The sequence below is a fragment of the Hylobates moloch genome, unplaced genomic scaffold (genome assembly GCF_009828535.3).
Source record: "Hylobates moloch isolate HMO894 unplaced genomic scaffold, HMol_V3 SCAFFOLD_1, whole genome shotgun sequence".
Lineage (NCBI taxonomy): Eukaryota > Metazoa > Chordata > Mammalia > Primates > Hylobatidae > Hylobates > Hylobates moloch.
The window spans coordinates 229,086,305-229,106,130 of NW_026652276.1; the positions used below are offsets into that span (position 1 = coordinate 229,086,305).

The window sequence follows — 19,826 nt, forward strand, 5'->3', positions numbered from 1 at the left end:
CGCTTGAACCCCGGAGGTGGGGGTTGCAGTGAGCCAAGATCGTGCCACCGCACTGCAGCCTGGGCGACAGAGTGAGACTGTGTCTCAAAAAAAAAAAAAAAATTGTGATTGGTAATGGGGGCTTCTAAGTCAGCGATGGTAATGGAGCCAGCATTGTTTGGTGCGTGGCATAAACTACAACCCAACCGAAGGCAAGTCTGCTCCAGGCTTCTCTATGTAGAATTTGGTCTATTACAGACCTCTACCTACTAGCAATATGTAATTTAACGTTTCCTTTGTCAAAGCATATCAACACGATTCTATCTTCCTCTCACTCGTAAAAAAGCACCTTGATATTATTTGCAGATGAGAAGGCCAATAAAGAATTTGACAGTGTGACAGAATGCCCTTCCCCACATGCGACTGTGAATTCCAGAGTCTCCTTGTCCTTCTCTCCACCAGAGGAGATTAGCACTGTGCAAAGCTAAAAAATGTACCATGAGCCACAGATACGTGAAGGTTACACCCTAAATTTTTAAAATATCGATATGATTGGTGAAGTATTTTAAAATATTTAATGTGAAGCCAGTGAATTTTGTTAATATGAGGCTGTGTACTGTGAACCGCAATGAAAACAGTAAGATGGTGGTGAGGTACAGGTGGGAGGGAGGTCACTAGGCGGCCGGTGGGTAGAAGTGATCAGAATAGCATTAATGGTAAAAATACTCACTTAAAAACATGGGGCAGGGGTCACAAAATGAGGAGTGAGCAGGAGACTGAACCTATAATAAAAATAATAGACTGAGCATGGTGGCTCATGCCTGTAATCCCAGCACTTTGGGAGGCTGAGGCAGGTGGATCACGAGGTCGGGAGATGGAGAGCATCCTGGCTAACACGGTGAAACCCCATCTCTACTAAAAAATAAAAAAATTAGCCGGGCTTGGTGGCGGGCGCCTGTAGTCCCAGCTACTCGGGAGGCTGAGGCAGGAGAATGGCGTGAACCCGTGAGGCGGAGCTTGCAGTGAGCTGAGATCACGCCACTGCACCCCAGCCTGAGTGACAGAGCAAGACTCTGTCTCAATAATAATAATAATAGTAATAATATGCACTTATGTAAGATTTACTGTAGGCCAGGCTCCAGTTTAAGCACTTGATAGATATTAGCCCATTTAATCTTCATCACAATTGTATGAGGTAGTTAAGATTATGATCTCCACGTTTTAGATGAGAAAACTGAACCATGAAGAGATTAAATAACCAGGCCACCTGGCTAATCAGTGCAGAACCAAAATTTGAACTCAGGCAATCGGACAGCAAGGGAGCTCTTTACTGTGCTACAATCCCTGTGGCAGTTAATCTAGAATGCAAAGAGGAAGATAGAGAGGACAGTTTGAGCAGGTAGTAAATGCTGAGGTTGACCAGGTGAGGGATAAAGCCTATATCTTGTGCCAGAAAGTGGTCAAGAACAAAAAGGATTCCTGGGTTTAGAACCAGGAACACACCAGTCTGGTTGGAGAGGGAGGCATCCAGAAGACAGGGGGAAAGCAGGTGTGTGCATAAAGCCCAAGACCGCACACTCGGTGAACAAGACAGTGGGGAGTAGCAAGTGATGAATCAAAAGGTAGAACTGGAAAACAAGTGAGGGCTAAGATGTATTGATCATTGGGCCTTAGATATTGTACGATATGAAAGATAATTAAATAGCTTCTGCTTAATCCTTTGTATCCTAAAAACAGCGCTCAGGCACAGTCTCAAATCTAGCTTTGGATTACCTCACCCTGATGTCCTTATCTGAATTTTCTCCAACATTTTCTATAGTTGATGTATTTTTGCAGATCTTATCACCACTTTTATGTTCTGTGAACAAGAAGAGACTTTGTGACATCACATGTTACACGGGTAAATATACGAAACAAACATCACAACAATCCAATGAAATGAGATCCCTATTATGAACCTCATTTTGCAGATGAGAAAACTGAAGCAGAAGAAGGTCAATTTGACAAAAGTTACTCAACTAATATTGGCAAAGCAGAGTTTGGAAGCGAGGTCTCTCTGAAGAGAGTCCAGATTCTTAAGTAGATCAAACAATCTTGTCATTCATGGTGAAGCTCCAGAAGAGGGATGTATTTGATAGTTGAGCGATGCCATCAGTTAGCAACAAGAAGTGGCTGTTTAGTGGAGTAGGGCCTTGGCATTCATGAGTCATGGATCTGAGACTTTGGTGAGTACCCGCTTTCCACCAGAGGTACTCGCACGGTTCAGTCGAGAATACTTTACAATGTTAAGTGCTCCTTCACAACCATGTGACTCCATCAAAACAAACTCTACACTATGACATGGTGATGCTCCTAAAGATACTACACTACGATATTCCTAAAGTAACATCAACCGTAAACATACCCGAAAATAATAGACTTTTTATTACTTTGTGGAACCTAGAAAGTCAAATTTTGACGGGAATGTTGGATGATTTCTAGGTTCTGTCACGATGAGTAATATTCTCTGGTTCCTCTGTTTTTCAGGTCATGTAACTAGATTCACATTTCATCACAATTACAATATACTGTACGGCATGGACCTTCAAGGTCATGAACAAATAACATCATAAAGGCCACATTTTCTACAACTAAGAATGTACCGTGACATCAATCTGTGCAGAGCTAAAAGTGTACCATGAGCCTCAGATACATGAAGGTTACGCCCTGTATTTTTTGTACACCCAAGAAAAGTGTTGCTGCATACACAAACTAGGTAACTGTGAGTGTGGCAGTGAGTTACAGAAAGTACACATAAATACCTGCAAGGAGGTCCACAATTCCAAGATGGAAATGGTGTCACACATGTGAGAGTAGTTAGGCCTCCAGCAATGGGTCCTTGGTGCATTGACTTCTAGTGGAGGTTATCTCTCATCCCTACAAGCCCATGACCTCCCTGCAGACCAAGAAAGCATCTCATAGTTCCACTGTATACTAACAAGGAGCAAGTGCTCAATAAATATTTGTTGAATTAATAAAGAGTAAAAGGGGAACGAGACAGAAAGAATATCATTGTAGACGTATACTACAGGGTGAAAGGGTATGGATGACCATCCTAACTGAATCAGTAAGATTAGCACAGAGGTGAGAGCTGCAGTCCTCATATATCTCACAGCCTAAAAGTAGGCACCTGACAACCATGGAGTGGAAAGAATGTGGACTTTGGAATCAGGCAGAGCTGGTTAGACTGGAATCCAGTTCTACCTCTGTTAGCATTGAAATCTTGACCATGTTGCTTTCTTAGTTGAACCTCTCAGAGCCTAGGTTCTCTCCGTTGCAAAATGGGGAACACAAATGTCTACTTGCAGGTTGTTAGCTCCCTGAGGGTAGAAGGCAGAGACTTTTTTTTGAAACTAATCTATTTGCAGCGGCCTGATCAGTGCCTCGTATACAGAAAGGGCTCAAAAAATACTTGTGGAGCAAATGAACTACTCTTTTAATATTAAGCTAATAACGTCTTAAGACATATACAGCACAATGCCTAATACATAAATAATTACCATTTTTGATGCTGGCTACATGCCGGTTATTATGCTATATGCTGTAAGTACAATACTGTCTGCGTTTCTCACACCACCACAGACCATTGTTACCCTCATCGTATAGAAGAAGGAGCTAAGGCTCAAAACTATTAAGTTTTTTTCTTAAAGTGGGGTTTTCCCAACAGCAGAACTATTGACATTTTGGGTCAGAAAATTCTTTTTATGGGGCCGTCTTGTTCATTGCAGAATATTTAGCATCCTCCCTGGCCTTTACCCACTAGATATGAGTAGTACCCCAAGCTGTGACAACCAAAAATGTCTTCTAACATTGCTAAATGTTCCCCAGGAGGAAAAAATTACCACGCCAGTTGAAAACCCTGGCTTCAAGCTACTCAGCGAGTCAGTGGCGACGCTGAGATTTGAAAAGCGTGATTTGTGACCCAAGACCTATGCTTTCCTTCCTGATGACACCTGCATCCTCCAGAATGGTGAGGAAGCAAGGACGAGGTTCTTGCTACTCTGAAGCTAAAATTCTGTTAATAAAATTGAAGGAGTCACAGTGAAGACCCCAAAAAGACATGTAAGTGCTCGAGAAGCTAATCATTGGCCACCGCTTCAAGCCAATACTCCTTTGATATTTGATCATTTCACACAGGCAGGACTGAGGAGGAATATGCTTAAATGTCTCTTTGGAAACAACATATACTTCAGTGAGAGACAACCCATTTGCATTCCCCGGCTGTGTAAAAATCCATCTGTACAGACGTACAGTATTGAACTTGCAACTGATATGTACTCCGGCCAGGTTTTGAAACCCCCTGGAGTGTCATGCTCCAAAGTTGTTGCTTTACTTTTATAGGATGAGTTTCTGAGTAGCAGAAACTGATCGTATAAAAGAAAGAGCAGATGGCTCTAAATACCTAAGATGACTTCACAATGAGCTTTCTGATGAGCACTACTCAAAAAGGGACACATAAGAAGGATGAAAGAAAGGCTACCTAATCAAGGACAAGTGTGATCTTTATAAGGGGGATGGAGGATATATATTCAAGAAATAGTAGTGCGATCACTGCCAACCAACAGCAAACTTTTAGAATGGATTCTTACATAATTCTGAATGCTTCTAGAAGGAATCCAGAATCACTAGCAATCAGCAAAGGTTCACAGAGGAGAAATCTCACTAGAAATAGTTATGTCCATCCCTCATATCCATCCATCTTTTACCAGCCGAGTGATGTCATAGACCTTATCTTTCAGCAACAAATGTAATGGTCTCTCAAGAAATCTTCAAGGAAGAGAAATATAACTTGAAGCCAAAAGTGGGGTGTTCTGTTTGCTCATGTCCTTTTCAACATCTCTATTAATGCCTTGGAGAAAGACACAAATAGCATGTTTATTAAGTTTGCAAATGTCATGAAGCTGAGAGGGATGGTTTAATATGATGGATTATAAAAAGCATTTCAAAACCATCTTGACAGGCTAGAAAGATGGGATAAAAATAATAAGACAAAATGTAATAGAAATAAATTGCTTCACTTAGATAAAAAAATACATATACAATCACTTAAATAGAAGACGGGAGACCCCCAGCATCATGAAAAAACTTAGGAAATTGGTTTGATGGAAAGTCTGGTACAAGCAATGTTACATGGTGATGGATTCTTAAATGAACATAATTCTGAGCCACACTAGTATGAGAATCATGTCCAGAGCGAGGATATTAGTCATCTGAGGAGAAAACCAGATAAACACAAGACCCGTAAAGGAAATGTCAGAAGACCTGGGAATGTCTGATCAGAAAAAGATACGATTTGAGAGACGAGAGAATCAATTTCAGTCTTTGGTAACTGCCACATGTGGGGTGGATTAGACTTAGTTGAGGCTTACTCAGCAAGACTGACATGGACCAAAAGCAGAAGATATGAAGAGGAAAATCTCAGCTGCATATAAGAAAGAACTTCCTAACAATCAGAGCTTTTCAAAAGCAAGTGGCCTCTACTTTGAGGTAATGACCTCTATTATTGAGAATATTCAACAAAGGCTAAACAGAAATGTGCCCTCTATATTAAGGAGTTGTCTGGATTGAGTAAAACCAAATTAGATATAGCCTAAATAACCTTTGAAACTTTAAGATTTGTGGTGGGAGCAATTTTCTTAATTAAAAAGGTGAAAATGTAGTATTATAGTAGAGCAGGGTGTCCTGTTCCATTGGCAAGTAGGGGGATAACATTTAGGGTTTTAGGGCTCCTTGATATAAAACACTGTTATGATGCACGATGATAGATATGAATTTAGAAGAATATCAATGTACAGTGATCACCACATCACTGTGAATTGTGTAATTACATAGACAACCTGTTTCCAAGGTGACAATATGCATTTTAATTTTATTTCTGAGCCCTGTTTAATTAATCGTTTTTCAAATTAACTATTTCTGCCATTGTTGTAAATCAGAGTAATATAAAACCATAATGAAGTAGATCTATTCTGTAATAAAAAGACAGTAGCCTCTCCGTGTAAACTTGCGAAGCTGTGCTTGGAAAGAAGCTGAATACTAATGCAGTGTCATTGTTGCTTTGCTGACCATTGCTGTTGTCAGTGGCGATGTCTGGGGTGGTAAAAATGAAGTGAACTTCTATCCATTTGAACTAACTAGAGTTTGTAAGTCATATTGGTCTCAGACCCTCATATTTCCCAAAGTGCCGTTATCCAAAGCAACTCCAATAGAAGATGAGCCTCCTAGTAGCCACTATATTATTTCTATTATAATCTAAATTGTGAGTATCATGATCCTACATGACATTTTATTGATTAAAAAGTCTTATTCTAAGGCTTCATAAAACTTTCTGGAGCTTTGGCAAAGCTTCTTCACACAGAAGGAACTGACATACTTAGATCTTCATTTGTTGGTGAAATTGTATACTGTGATAACCATGCTGCTCACAGAATATTTCTGGCCAGGGTTATGAATGGAAAATATTTGTGTGATTTCCAGGCTAGAACATTTAAGTGCTCATGCAAGACCCTCTAGAGTCCTTTGATCCCTTTGGCATGGTGACTGACAAGCCTAAGACAGTGATTTTTTCCATAAGCCTGGGTCCCTCTGTGACTACAGTGAACAGAATACTCTTGACTTGTGATGAACCTATAGCATGAGATAAAAAAAAACTCCTTGCTTTGTTAAGCCACCAAGACTATAGGGCTGTTTGTTACTGTGGCAGAGCCTCGCCTGTCCTGACTGATGCATAAGGACTGACTTAAGGGCAGACTTTGCTCTCCCACCCTTGGGTTTGATCTCTGATATAGTTTGGATATTTGTCCCCACCGAAATCTCATGTTGAAATGTAATCCCCAGTGTTGGAGGTGGGGCCTGGTGGGAGGTGTTTGGATCATGGGGGTGGATCCCTCATGAATGGCTTGGGCCATCTCCTTGGTGATAAGTGAGCTCTCACTCTGAGTTTACGTAAGACCTGGGTGTTTAAGTGTATAGCACCTCCCCGCAACACTCTTCCTCTAGATCCTGCTTTCACCATGTACCCTGCCTGCTCCACCTTCACCTTCTGCCATAATCGTAAGCTTCCTGAGGCCTCCCCAGAAGCAGATGCCAGTGCTGTGCCTCCTATAAAGCCACAGAACTGTGAGCCAATTAAACCTCTTTCGTTATAAATTACCCAGTCTCAGGTATTTCTTTATAGCAGTGCAAGAACAGCCTAATACAATCTCTTACTCTACCATTTGCCAATTGTATGACTTTGTGAGGTTACTTAACATTGTGTGTATCTGTTTTCTCATGTGTAAAATAGGAACAGTAATGGTCTCTGTGTCACAGGATTCAGCAAAATGATACATGTTTAGCAGTTAGCACAGTCTCTGCCGTATAGTATGTGTGTAATACATATTAGTTTTTTACTTTGCATAATCAGCAAATGTATACTCATCATATGTCAGATGCCAGGCATTGTATAAGTCCCTGGAACATCATTAGGGTCCAAGACAGGCACAGTTTCTGCCTTTGGAAACTTTATATATTCAAATCCAGTTCTCAGAGGTTTCTCTTGGGAGAACCCAAAGCAAGACAGGTGATCATACAATGTATCAATATGCACTGGGTCACATTTTTAGAGCTTCAGTTTCTGGAAAAGAAGGTAATGGAAAGGCAATTAGAAGTAAAAAGACAAGAGGGTGGGATAAATGGAAAGAAGTATAGAATTCTTTGGGAGCAAGTAGGGAGGGCACTTGAGCCAGTCCAGGAATGAGGGAGGGCATACTAGAGGAAGTAACACAGAAGCTGGGACCCTAATGATGAGTTAGAATGATCTGGGTAAAGCAATGGGCTGAAGTAGAGGCCATAGGGCGGGGAAGGTTAGTTCTCCATTCTACACAGCAGTCCACCCAAAACTGTGTGGCGCAAAACAGTAGTTTATTATTTCTGGCAATTCTGTGGATTGGCAGGGTGGTTGTTCTGCTTTATGACTCCAGGCGGGGTGTAAGAATGACTGGATAGCCCGAAATAGCCTCACTCATGTGGCTGGCAGCAAGTGCTGGCTGCCCAGGAGCTCTTTGGGGCTGCGAGCCAGGGGCTAAGTTCTCCCTGAAGGGTTCCAAATCATGGCTGCTTGGGCTACCTCACAGCATGGTGGCTGGGCTCCAAGAAGGAGCTTTCCAAACAGCAAACGTAGAAGCTGAAGGTCTCTAAGAGCCACCATTCTTGCCACATGCTATTGACCAAAATCTGGGTTCCAGCCCATGTTCCAAGAGAAAGGAAGCAGACCCTACCTCTTGGTGGCATCGTAGCCAGGTCACGTTGCAAAGAAACATGCCATGGGAGTTACGGTTGTGACATCTTTGGAAACACAATGTGCCATGAGGGAAATATGAGGAACTATAACAAGTTGCATTCAGAATGGTGGAAAGTACGATGTGAAGATGCGAGTGATAAAAATGCCACGGCGTAAGCAGGGTTCAGATCAAAGGCGGCTTTACCAGCAGGGCCACATGTCCTGCTTTTCCCAGGACAGACCCAAGCTACTCCTGCCAGGACAAGAGTACATTATTAGCAGTGCCCAGTTTTACTCTAAAAATAAGACTGTGCAGCTGTATGATCACCTATCTTGTTTGGGTTCTCCCAGGAGAAACCCTGCAGAATTTGATTTGAATATAAGAAGTTGACCTGGGAGACAATCCCATAAAACAAGCAGGAAAGTAGAGACATGAAACAGGGAAAGGGGTGCAGCATTATCAAGCCACTCACCACTGTGGGCACCTGGAACATAATCCCACCGGGGCACTCTGGAAGACAGTGCGAGACATGCCTCCGATGTCCCAACCGAGAAAGGAGGAAGCCAGGGCATCTCGCCACCTCCTCCCATCCTGCAGTGATGAGGGCTGCTTCCTGCGGTACTAACACCCCAGCACTTCCAGCTTGTCCCGTGTTTACACCCAACACGCTGCTGAGGCCAGAGGAAAGTGCAGATGACAGGGAATCGCAGTCAGTGGCTCCTGGAGCAGGACTGAGGTAAATGCCGAGCACTGACAGCATCTGCCGTATTACGGATTTATTTATAAGCCATGTTAAGGTTTTAATGTTATCTTAGGGGTTAAAGGAAGTCAGGGAAGGATGTTTTTTAATCCATAGAATAATGTGATCAGATTGACACTTTAGCCAGATAATACCATCTGCAGAGTACGAAATGCATAACAGGAAGTGAGAAGCTGCAGGGAGACCAAATTGGAGGTTGCCATGGTTATCACAGAATTGCACATTGTAATGCACAAAACGGCTCAGATATGCAGAGAAAATGCAATGTCTTTATCTGTGTCTGATGATCTTGTATTCCTTCTGGGTAGCAAAGGCAAATAAGCTAGACGTCCAGGCTGGTTTAAAGCTGATTCTGACTTAATCATTTCAACATTCCTTCCTGGTTGTGCTCTGTCCCTCATGAATAAAAAGGTTCAGTCTCTCAAAGAGCCTTTCCCATCCTCTGCTTCTTTCTATAAGGTGGTGACCAGGTGTACAGAATATAGAAGGGGACAGGCAGCAACATGTGTAGCTTTAGCATTCTAATGATACCGTAGGCAGGGAGAGACCTGGATGCATGCTGGTCCTTGAGTTTGCACAGCCAGGCATCTGCTGGCCTCCAGCCCAGTGTCCTGTATCCCTGAGTGCTCTTCTGGCCTTGGAGCTTAAATCTGTGGTTGATGAACTTAGAGTCCCTTTCTTGGACTCAGGCAGTGTTCCCAGGGAGCACCTGCCATCACTCCCTTTGCTTACCTGCTGTGCCCTCAATCTCCCACTTGAGAGACCCCTAAGCCCTAAGTCTCTTTCGCGTCCTCCATCTCCCCATGGCAGGTTGTCGTCAGTGATCAAGCAGTCAGGGCTTTCATCTCAGGCTTCAGGCTGCATGAGAATGAGATGATGCACGTAAGGACCAGAGACCCTGTCTGCTTACTCTTCTTCCCTCTCTACATGAGGCTGGGCTGCCCCATGTTAGTACAGGACCACCCCCCCGGCCCCCTACACAGCAACCTCTCCCCAGAGCCCCAGACCGGGAAGCAAGGCAAGAGCCCTAAACCCTCAGTCCCGTCCGTCATCCTTTAGAAACCCACTTCTGCTCTCTGGGCCAAAGCTCAGCTCTCGTCTCCCCTGCTGTGTCTTCTCCTTTTCTCATAGTCTCATAGGGCATTAAGAAAGAAAAAAAAAGCTTTGCTTTTACTTCCTACAAAAAAATAAAAAGTAAAAAGGTGCCATCTAACAAATAGCTCCAAAACTCAATTGCTTAAAACAACAATTCTGTTTTTATCACTCATCTGCGGGTCAGCTAAGGGCTGAAGGTTCTGTTGTACACCTCTTGTCTTCCTCCTGGGACCGGGGAGTTAGCATGGGCATGTTTTTCTCTGGCAGAGACACGAGAGAACAAGCCACTCACACAAGCACTTTCCAGGCCTTTGGTCTTGCCACATCCACTAACATCTGATTATCTAAAGTAAGTCATGTGGCCAAATCCAGAGTCAAGGAGAAGAGAAACTCGCTTTCCCTTCAGTGAAGAAAACAGCAAAGTCACATGGCAAAGGCCACAGATACAGGGAAGGGTAAAGAATTAGGGGCCGCCAATGCCATCTTCCATACTTAGGAGGTGCACCGATGCAGGAGAACTCTGTGACATCCTCGATGCACTAAAAAGCCTGAGTAGGCCAGGCGCGGTGGCTCACGCCTGTAATCCCAGCACTTTGGGAAGCTGAGGCAGGCAGATCACGAGGTCAGGAGATCGAGACCATCCTGGCTAACGTGGCAAAACCCCGTCTCTACTAAAAATAAAAATTAAAAAAAATTAGCCGGGCGTGTTGCTGGGCACCTGTAGTCCCTGCTACTCGGGAAGCTGAGGCAGGAGAATGGCGTGAACCCGGGAGGTGGAGCTTGCAGTGAGCCAAGATTGCGCCACTGCACTCCAGCCTGGGCGACAGAGTGAGACTACATCTCAAAAAAAAAAAAAAAAAAAAAAAAAAAAAAAAAAAACCTGAGTGAAGGAATTTGGGGAAATCATTTTATTCACTCAAATGTATGTTCAGTGCTCACAGGTACCAGGTGCTAGGCACAGAACAATGGATAAAACAGAAATCTCTTGTCTTTGTGAATCGTGTACTCTCATGAGCATAGACAGAATGAGAAAAGAGTTGTGTAATATAAATGTTAGCAATAAGTGCTATGAAGAAAAGTAAAAGAGGCTTAGCAGGAAAGCATGTTACAATGGCCAGGGAAGTCCTCTCTGAGGAGGCAATATTTAAGCAGTGGCCTTAACAAAGTGAGAAAGCCAGCTGTGTGGACATCTGCTGGAAAAGCCTTCTAGGAAGAGAGAATGGCAATCCAAAGGCTGTGAGGTAGGGACACGCCTGGCTTGTTCAAGGACAGGCAGAAAACCAACATGGCTGGAATACAGCCATCAAGGGACAGAGTGGCAGGAGACAGATGAAGTCAGAGGGTTAGCCAGCAGCCAATTGCACAGGTGGAGACCATCATGGAGAGTCTGCATTTTATTCTAAGTGAGATAAAGAAACAGTAGAAATTTTGAGCATGTAAGTGACACAATCCAATTTACATATTAGAAAGATCATTCCAGCTGTGGTATGCCGTATTAACTACAGAATGGGTGGGCTGATATAGGGGCAGGATGGACACTAAGAGACCATTTCAAATACAGTTGTGGAGTCCATGTGAGAGTTAGAGGCACATGCACCAATGCAACAGCAGTGATGATGATGGAGAAATCTTTGGACTAGGAACACACTGAAGTCAGAGCCCATAATATTTGGTGATCAACTGGATGTGGTGGGTGAGAGAAAGAGATGTCAAAGAGCGTTTCCCAAGGTATTGGCCTGAATAGCTGGCCCAGTGGTGGGGCTGCCTACTGCAATGAGGAACCCTGGGAGAGAAGTAGTTTAGGAACTGTGGAATAAAAATTAAGACTTCCATTCTAGACACATTCAAGGCTATTCCATGGATGCATAGCACTGAGGTGCATATCAGAAACCAAACACCACCTGTAACAACATGGCCCTCTCCTGTCTTTATCGCTCATCTCCTCCTCTGGCAGATAGATGTCTTGGCTTGACTAGGACATCAATCGTTACTGGGAAAGGCAAAAAAGAAAAAAGCTGATTGATAAACGTCAGAATATATCTCCATTATAAAGTCATTCAGGTGTTCCATATGAACTCAGTGATAAAGAAGAACAAATTATTGACACACAAAACAGCTTGGATGAATCTCTAGAGAATTGTGCCAACGGCAAAAAAAGCCAGTCCCAAAAGGTTACATACCCAATGATCCCATTTATGCAATATTTTTGAAATGACAAAATTTTAGAATTGAGGACAGATTAGTGGGTGCCAAGTGTTAGTGACTAGGACAGGAGGGAAGGGGAAGGAAGAGAGGTGTGGTTAGAAAAGGAAAACAAGGGGGCCGGGCGTGGTGCCTCACTCCTGTAATCTCAGCACTTTGGGAGGCTGAGGCAGGCAGATCACTTGAGGTCAGGAGTTCGAGACCAGCCTGGCCAACATGGTGAAATCTGCCTCTACTAAAAATACAAAAATTAGCCTGGCATGGTGGCCCATGCCTGTAGTCCCAGCTACTCGGGAGGCTGAGGCAGGAGAATTGCTTGAGCCCGGGAGGCAGAGAGGTTGCAGTGAGCCAAGATCATGCCACTGCACTGCATCCTGGGTGACAGAGCTAAACTCCATCTCAAAAATTAAAAAAAAAAAAGAGAGAGATTATTCTGCTGTGGGAATTATTCATTATCCTGACTATGGTGGTGGATGCACAGACCTACACAGATGATAAAATTGTGCAGAATCACATTTGCACACATACAAAAGTACAAAATCTGAATAAGATCATTGGATCATATCAGTGTTAATATCCTGATGGTAACACTGTACTCTAGATTTGCAAAATGTCTCCAATGGGGAAACTGGGCAAAATACACAGGGGATCTCTCTGTACAATTTCTTACAACTACATGTGATTCTACAATGGACTCAATTAAAATTTCAGTTAGAAAAAGCAATAAAAAGCTGGGTGCAGTGGCTCATGCTTGTAATCCCAGCACTTTGGAAGGCTGAGGCAGGTGGATCACCTCAGGTCAGGAGTTCGAGACCAGCCTAGTCAACGTGGCAAAACCCCATCTCTACTAAAAAGACAAAAATTAGCCAGGCAAGGTGGCGGGAGCCTGTAATCTCAGCTACTTGGGAGGCTGAGGCAGGAGAATCGCTTGAACCCAGGAGATGGAAGTTGCAGTGAGCAGAGATCACACCACTGGACTCCAGCCTGGGCAACAGAGGGAGACCCCATCTCAAAAAAAAAAAGAAAAAAGAAACGGAAAAGCAATAAAAGTAAAAGAAGACCAAGTCCACATTCTTCTGTGGAGCCATTTATTCATGGGATATTTAGTCAGTGTCTCCTAGGGGTTAGTGCCCTCCACCCTGGCGGAGCGTGATGGACAGGAGAGGGACCTGCAGTGATTAAGCCACCGGTTCTACCCATTCCCTCTTTACTTTCCTGCAGTAGCCGGTAGAGATTAGGAAATATGTGGGAATTATTATTTATTTACAGCTTAGAATTTTCTAGTTCTTTTAGAGTCATTATTGAAGAGAATGATTAATATAATACATTTCTTTAAAAAGGAGCTAGAGAAAATGGGGTAGATTAAACTGCCTGCAACTTTTCTCAAGGAGAGTCCCTGATGGCAGCTTATCACCTTGTGATTTATCTCTACCTCCTAAGAGTAGAATGCAGCAACATTGATAAATGAACAAATAGCAAATAGTTAATTGAAATTTCTGGTCAGTTGCCTTCGCATTTTACTATAAGGACAGAAGCAGCAGGAAAGCACTGATGAAAAAGCTTATTGAAGTGATAGGTGAGAAATAATATTTAAACTGAAGAGAAGAAATTATGTCCCGTTTTTCATATCCTAAAGAACATATAGCATAGTCTTAATGTCCAAAATCTTCTCAAGGCTGAAGGAAATCTATTTTAAAAGAATTCACCCAGGGAGTTCTAGTTCAAGGTTGGCTTCTCATTCTTTTTTAATTGCATTAACTTTCATTCTTAGACATTTATTGGGCTTTATTATTATTATTGCCTTATAGAATCATAGGAGGCCCTAAGAAATAATTTGTTGAAACTTTGTAACATTGCAGCTAAGGAAAATGAGGTCCAGAAAGGTTAAATGAAGCCAAGGTCACATAGCTGGTACTTCAACGACGTTTCCTTTTTTTTGAGACGGAGTCTCACTCTGTCACCAGGTTGGAGTGCAATGGCGTGATCTCTGCTCACTGCAACCTCCACCTCCCGGGTTCAAGCAATTCTCCTGCCTCAGCCTCCTGAGTAGCTGGGACTACAGGCGCACACCACCACACCCAGCTAATTTTTGTATTTTTAGTAGAGACGGGGTTTTACCACGTGGGTCAGGATGATCTCGATCTCCTGACCTCATGATCCACCCACCTCGGCCTCCCAAAGTGCTGGGATTACAGGCATGAGCCACCGCACCCAGCCTTCAACAATATTTTCAATATAATATACTGTCAGTATCAGAATAATCTTTGCTTATCACCCAAATGTGTCCTTAACAAGGGCAATAAATAATTAATACATCATAATCTGCAAAGATACTCTCAGTATCTAGAGAAAACAGCTGCAAAGGCAAATCTTTTCATAAGTGTAGGCTGGAAGAGGATATTTTGAACATTGAGGGTCAGGCTCAGTACAGGCTCTGTGTCAGAACACCTGCAATTCCAGTTGCCTCACCTGCTCAAGGAGCTTGAACAGGTTTCTTACAAATCTCAGCTTCAGTTTTCTTAACCGTGAAATGAGAATGATAGTAGTGCCAGTATCATAAGCTTTGTTAGGAAGATGCAAGATGCTATCATGAATGTAAAGAGCTTATCACACAGCCTGGCACACAGTGAGTGTCCAGTATGTCTTAGGCGGTATCATTACATCTAATCTTTGACTTTTAGCTAATACAGATAAAGAATGGCTGACTCCAATCCTGGGTCACTCATAAAAAGAACACTCAAACAATGAAAAGCTGAAAAAACTTTTGATTGAAAACCAATTGGTATCATCATCTTTCCACAGTTTTCCAAAATTAAATTGTTTTTAATTAACAAAAGCAACCCCCACCAAAAAAAAAATCATTTATCATTAAAATGTGGTGAGAGATCAGAAGTTCTGTTTTAATCACATTTTTAGTATTTGGTTAAAGAAGATTGTCAAAAGCACTTATTTCTGTCCCAAATCTTCAGCTCACCTGTCTTTGACACACAACATACTTTTGCATACCCAACTGTTTTGAAATAAACAAACATTTGAAAGTCAGAATTCTAGGCTGGGCTCGGTAGCTCACACCTGTAATCTCAGCACTTTGGGAGGCCAAGGCAGGTGGATCACCTGAGGTCAAGAGTTCGAGACCAGCCTGGCCAACATGGTGAAACCCCATCTCTATTAAAAAAAAAAAAGAATACAAAAATTAGCCCGGTATGGTGGCAGGCACCTGTAAGCTCAGCTACCTGGGAGGCTGAGGCAGGAGAATTGCTTAAACCCTGGAGGTGGTAGTTGCAGTGAGCCACCAAGATCATGCCATTGCACCCCAGCCTGGGCAACAAAAGCAACTCTGTCTCAAAAAAAAAAAAGAAAGAAAGAAAGTAAAAATTCTTCTTATTATGACATTCCAAAATATTCCAGAAGGCATGGAAAATTCTTGAATTTCTTATGTATATACAGTTGATCATTATTATTATACATTTCATATTTACAAATTCACCTACTCACTAAAATTTATCTAGAACCTCAGAAGTAGTATTCATGGTGCTTTTGTGGTTATTTGCAGACATGTGCTGTGCAGCAAAAAATTTGTCATCAATATGTCCATTCTCATTTGAAGTCAAACAAGGTGATGCCCTTGCCTTCTAGATTCAGCTCTTATACCATAAACAAGTATCATTTTTGCAGTCTATTCAGTGCCACTTTTTTTTGCATTCTTGTGTTTTTATTGGTGATTGCATTGTATAAAATGGCCCCTAAGTGGAGTGCTGAAATGCTGTCTATTGCCCCTAAGCACCAGATGCTGTGATCTGTCCTATGGAGAAAATACATCTGTTAGATGAGCTGTGTTTAGGCATGACTGATTGTGCTGGCAGTAATGAGTTCAACGTTAATAAGTCAACAACGTTTATTTCAAAACTGAATATTAAATAAGATACACACATAAAGCAAGGTAATGTATTAGTTGGTTGATAAAATGTTATGACCAGAGGCTTGTAGGAACCTAACCCTGTATTTACTTTAGGAACAATGTTTTAGTATTCACTAATTGAGTGTTAGCAGCAACTGTATGAAACATAAGTACTGCAAATAGTGACAATTGACTGAATTATTTTTAACCTGCATCACATGAATATGATGATACATTATGTTTATTTATTATTTTGCAGTTTAAACAGCTCTTCCACAGCTATTATCACACATGATGTTCATGGAGCGTTACAGTTTGGCTGTGTCCCCACCCAAATCTCATCTTGAATTGTAGCTCCCATTATTCCCACTTGTTGTGGGAGGGACCCGATGGGAGATAATTGAATCATGGCGTGGTTTCCCCCATACTGTTCTCGTGGAAGTGAATAAGTCTCATGAGATCTGATGGTTTTATAAGGGGTTTCCCTTTCAGTTGGCTCTCATTCTCTCTTGCCTGCTGCCATGTAAGATGTGCCTTTCACCTTCTGCCATGATTGTGAGGCCTCCCCAGCCATGTGGAACTGTGAGTCCATTAAACCTCTTTTTCTCTGTAAATTACCCAGTCTCAGGGACGTCTTTATCAGCAAAGTGAAAACAGACTAATACACGGAGGTAAGAGGAGAGTGGTTACTGCTCAGCACACTAGAGTAACAAGTCCAACTAAGGCTATCCAGGTAGAGCCTGGTCTTCTCCTTCTGGTTTGTGAAATCTCATGGTGCTTCCTATAGCATAAAGACTGGCTGCCACTCAACATCACTGCATCTTAAGGTCCAAGGAAGAGGAACATAACATGTTTTGAAGAAAAAGGTCTGGGCTACAAAGACCCTTTATGTAATCTTGCTAACGACCTGGAATTTAAACTTTGGAGAGCTTGAAGGTTAACAAATTGGAGTAAAAAGAAATCAAGTCACTCCTTGTTTGAATACTCTGAAGAACAAAACAGAAAAACACAATGAAATGGTAACAGAAGAAGCAGATTTGGCCCAATAATTCTGTGCTTTGAATGTTCCTCCGGCACTAACATGGCCACATTTGGGAACACTGGCATCCCCACAGACTTTTCTGTAGCACTTTGAAGGAAGAATAGAGCAGTTGTAGAAAAATAAATGTTTGCATGAAAGAATTATTCATCTTAAAAATCTATAGAGTGTGAATAATCCTGCTATAAAAAGCATTAAATGTTTATAACAGATATTTCATGGGACTGTTACGTTTTTTGGCAGCAAGCATGGCTAGATTTTGAATGTCACAGCTCGTGCTCTACTGATAAGACAGACTCTGTGGTCTCAGTAAGAATTATTTTCCTGCTTTTAAATGTAGCTGTTAAAAAACAATAAAGTGTATTTATCTAAGGAAGATAATCTTCTAAAAGAAATGTTTAATAATTTTTAATTCACAATTTTATACTACTTCTCCAAGGTAAATTCATTTTCCAACTGTTACTCTATCTTTATTGACTGGGAGGAATCAGCATTCAAAATACAAACTCAGAGGTTGAAGCAAAGCCATACACAGAAGTGAGCCTTATTCCATTGTCTTTTATCACAGGTGCCAGATTTATGTAACAGACTGTCTTTCAGTCTCACTTACAGTAACTAGACAGGTACTATGGAGGACAATGTATGTTGAATGCCTTCCAAGTGTGAAACACCTGCCTGGCACTACATTATCACTAATTCTAACCTTGCAAGTAAGTGCCTTCTTAAATCTCCACTTGACATGTGAGGAAAGAGGCTCTGAAGTTTTAAAGTGACATGTGCCAAGTCATATAGCTAGTAAGTGGTAGAACCAGGATTCCAGGGTGGGTCTTTCTGTGCTTGTTGGTTTATTTACTGTCTGTGTTTGTTTTATGAAAGAGAAAAGACCCTGAGAGATAGGCGTAGTACAGGTGACCCTTGAACAACAGGAGAGTTAGGGGTGCTGACCCCCTATGCAGTCAAAATTTTGCATATAACTTTTGGCTTTTCAGAAACTTACTGCCAATAGCTTACTGTTGAACAGAAGCCTTACTGATAACATAAACAGTTGATAAAGACATATTTTGTATATGTATTATATACTATATTCTTATAATAAAGTAAGCTAGAGAAAAGAAAACATTATTAGGAAAATCATAGGAAAGATAAAATACATTTATTATTTCTTAAATGGAAGTGGAACATCATAAAGGTCTTCATCCTCATCTTCTTCACATTAGTAGGCTGAGGAGGAGGAAGAGAGGTCAGTCTTACTGTCTCAGGGTTGCCAGAGGCAGGAGAAAATCTACATATAAGTAGATTCATGCAGTTTAAAACCATATTGTTCAAGGGTCAACTGTGTATTTGATACTTCAGAAAGGGGACCATGTCAATTCCTGATAAGGTTCTCTCCTCTTTCCTTTTCCTCTATCTCTCTGTGTCGATCCTAGTGCTCTCATCAGCTTTTAACCAGTAGAGGTCTCCAAACTGTCTTGTGGCAGCCTGGGCTCCCTGTACACAGAAAGACCTGGCTTCAAAATTCTAGTTAATATGGGAAGTGCATTAGGAAGTAGAAAGGAAAGAAAAGTCAAACAATAAGGAAAGGATTAATATAAATCATAAATTAATTTTGTGGGCCTAATTACTATTTTTTAAAACACTAAGTTTTAGTAGATTTTCTTACTCTAAGTTATAGAAGTCAAACCCTAAAACATGTTAAGAAAACATCTTTTTGTTATTTCTTAACTATTACGGTTATTTTATCAAAATTAATATCAAATTAATGATAATACAAAGGAAGTCACATTATTAGTTTAAAACAAAGTGACTTAGCCTTGCAAATAAAACACTATCGTATGGATTAATAGTTTGAAAGTTTAACTTTACAGCCTTTTAAATTGACTTTATATTTTAGAGCATTTTTAGGTTTACAGAAAAATGGAGCAAAAAGTACAGAGAATTTCCATATACTCCCTCACCCCTCCCCACGTATATACATAGTTTCTCTTCTTATTAACATCTTTCTACGTCATATTTTTGGTGTTACATACTTGCCACACATAGTATCCTAATAAACTCTTGTGCCGTACATTCTCTGGGTTTGGATAAATGTGTAATGACACGGATCCACCATTACAGTATAATAGAGAGTGGTTCCCCTGCCCTAAAAATCCTCTGTCTCCACCTGTTCATCCCTCCCTCCCCTCTGCTCCTTGCCCGGTCCCCAGGCAACTACTGATCTTTTTCCTGCCTCTATAGCTTTGCCTTTTCCAGACTGTCATATAATTGGAATCATACAATATGTACCCTTTTCAGATTAGCTTCTTTCACTTTGTAAAATACAGCTAAGTTTCCTTCAGGTCATGGCTTGATAGATCATTTCTTTTGATTGATAAATAGTATTTCAGCCTTATTTTTGTAAGGAAAAAATCAAATCAAGAAGCTAAAATTTGAACAGCCATTATAGAATAAAAGGTAAAAGTCAATAAACAAAAACAATTGTTCAGCTTCGCTCATAATTGTATGCACCTCCCAGCTCTTGGACTAGGTAACATCAGTGGCCAGCAGGATGCCACC

General features: G+C 41.6%; 1 protein-coding gene across 1 annotated transcript in view; it reads left to right on the plus strand.

Moving 5' to 3' along the window:
* The window catches only part of CNTNAP2 (contactin associated protein 2), a 1,422,658-nt gene that overhangs the window by 1,274,225 nt on the left and 128,607 nt on the right, over positions 1–19,826 (plus strand). The gene's annotated exons all lie outside the window — the stretch shown is intronic.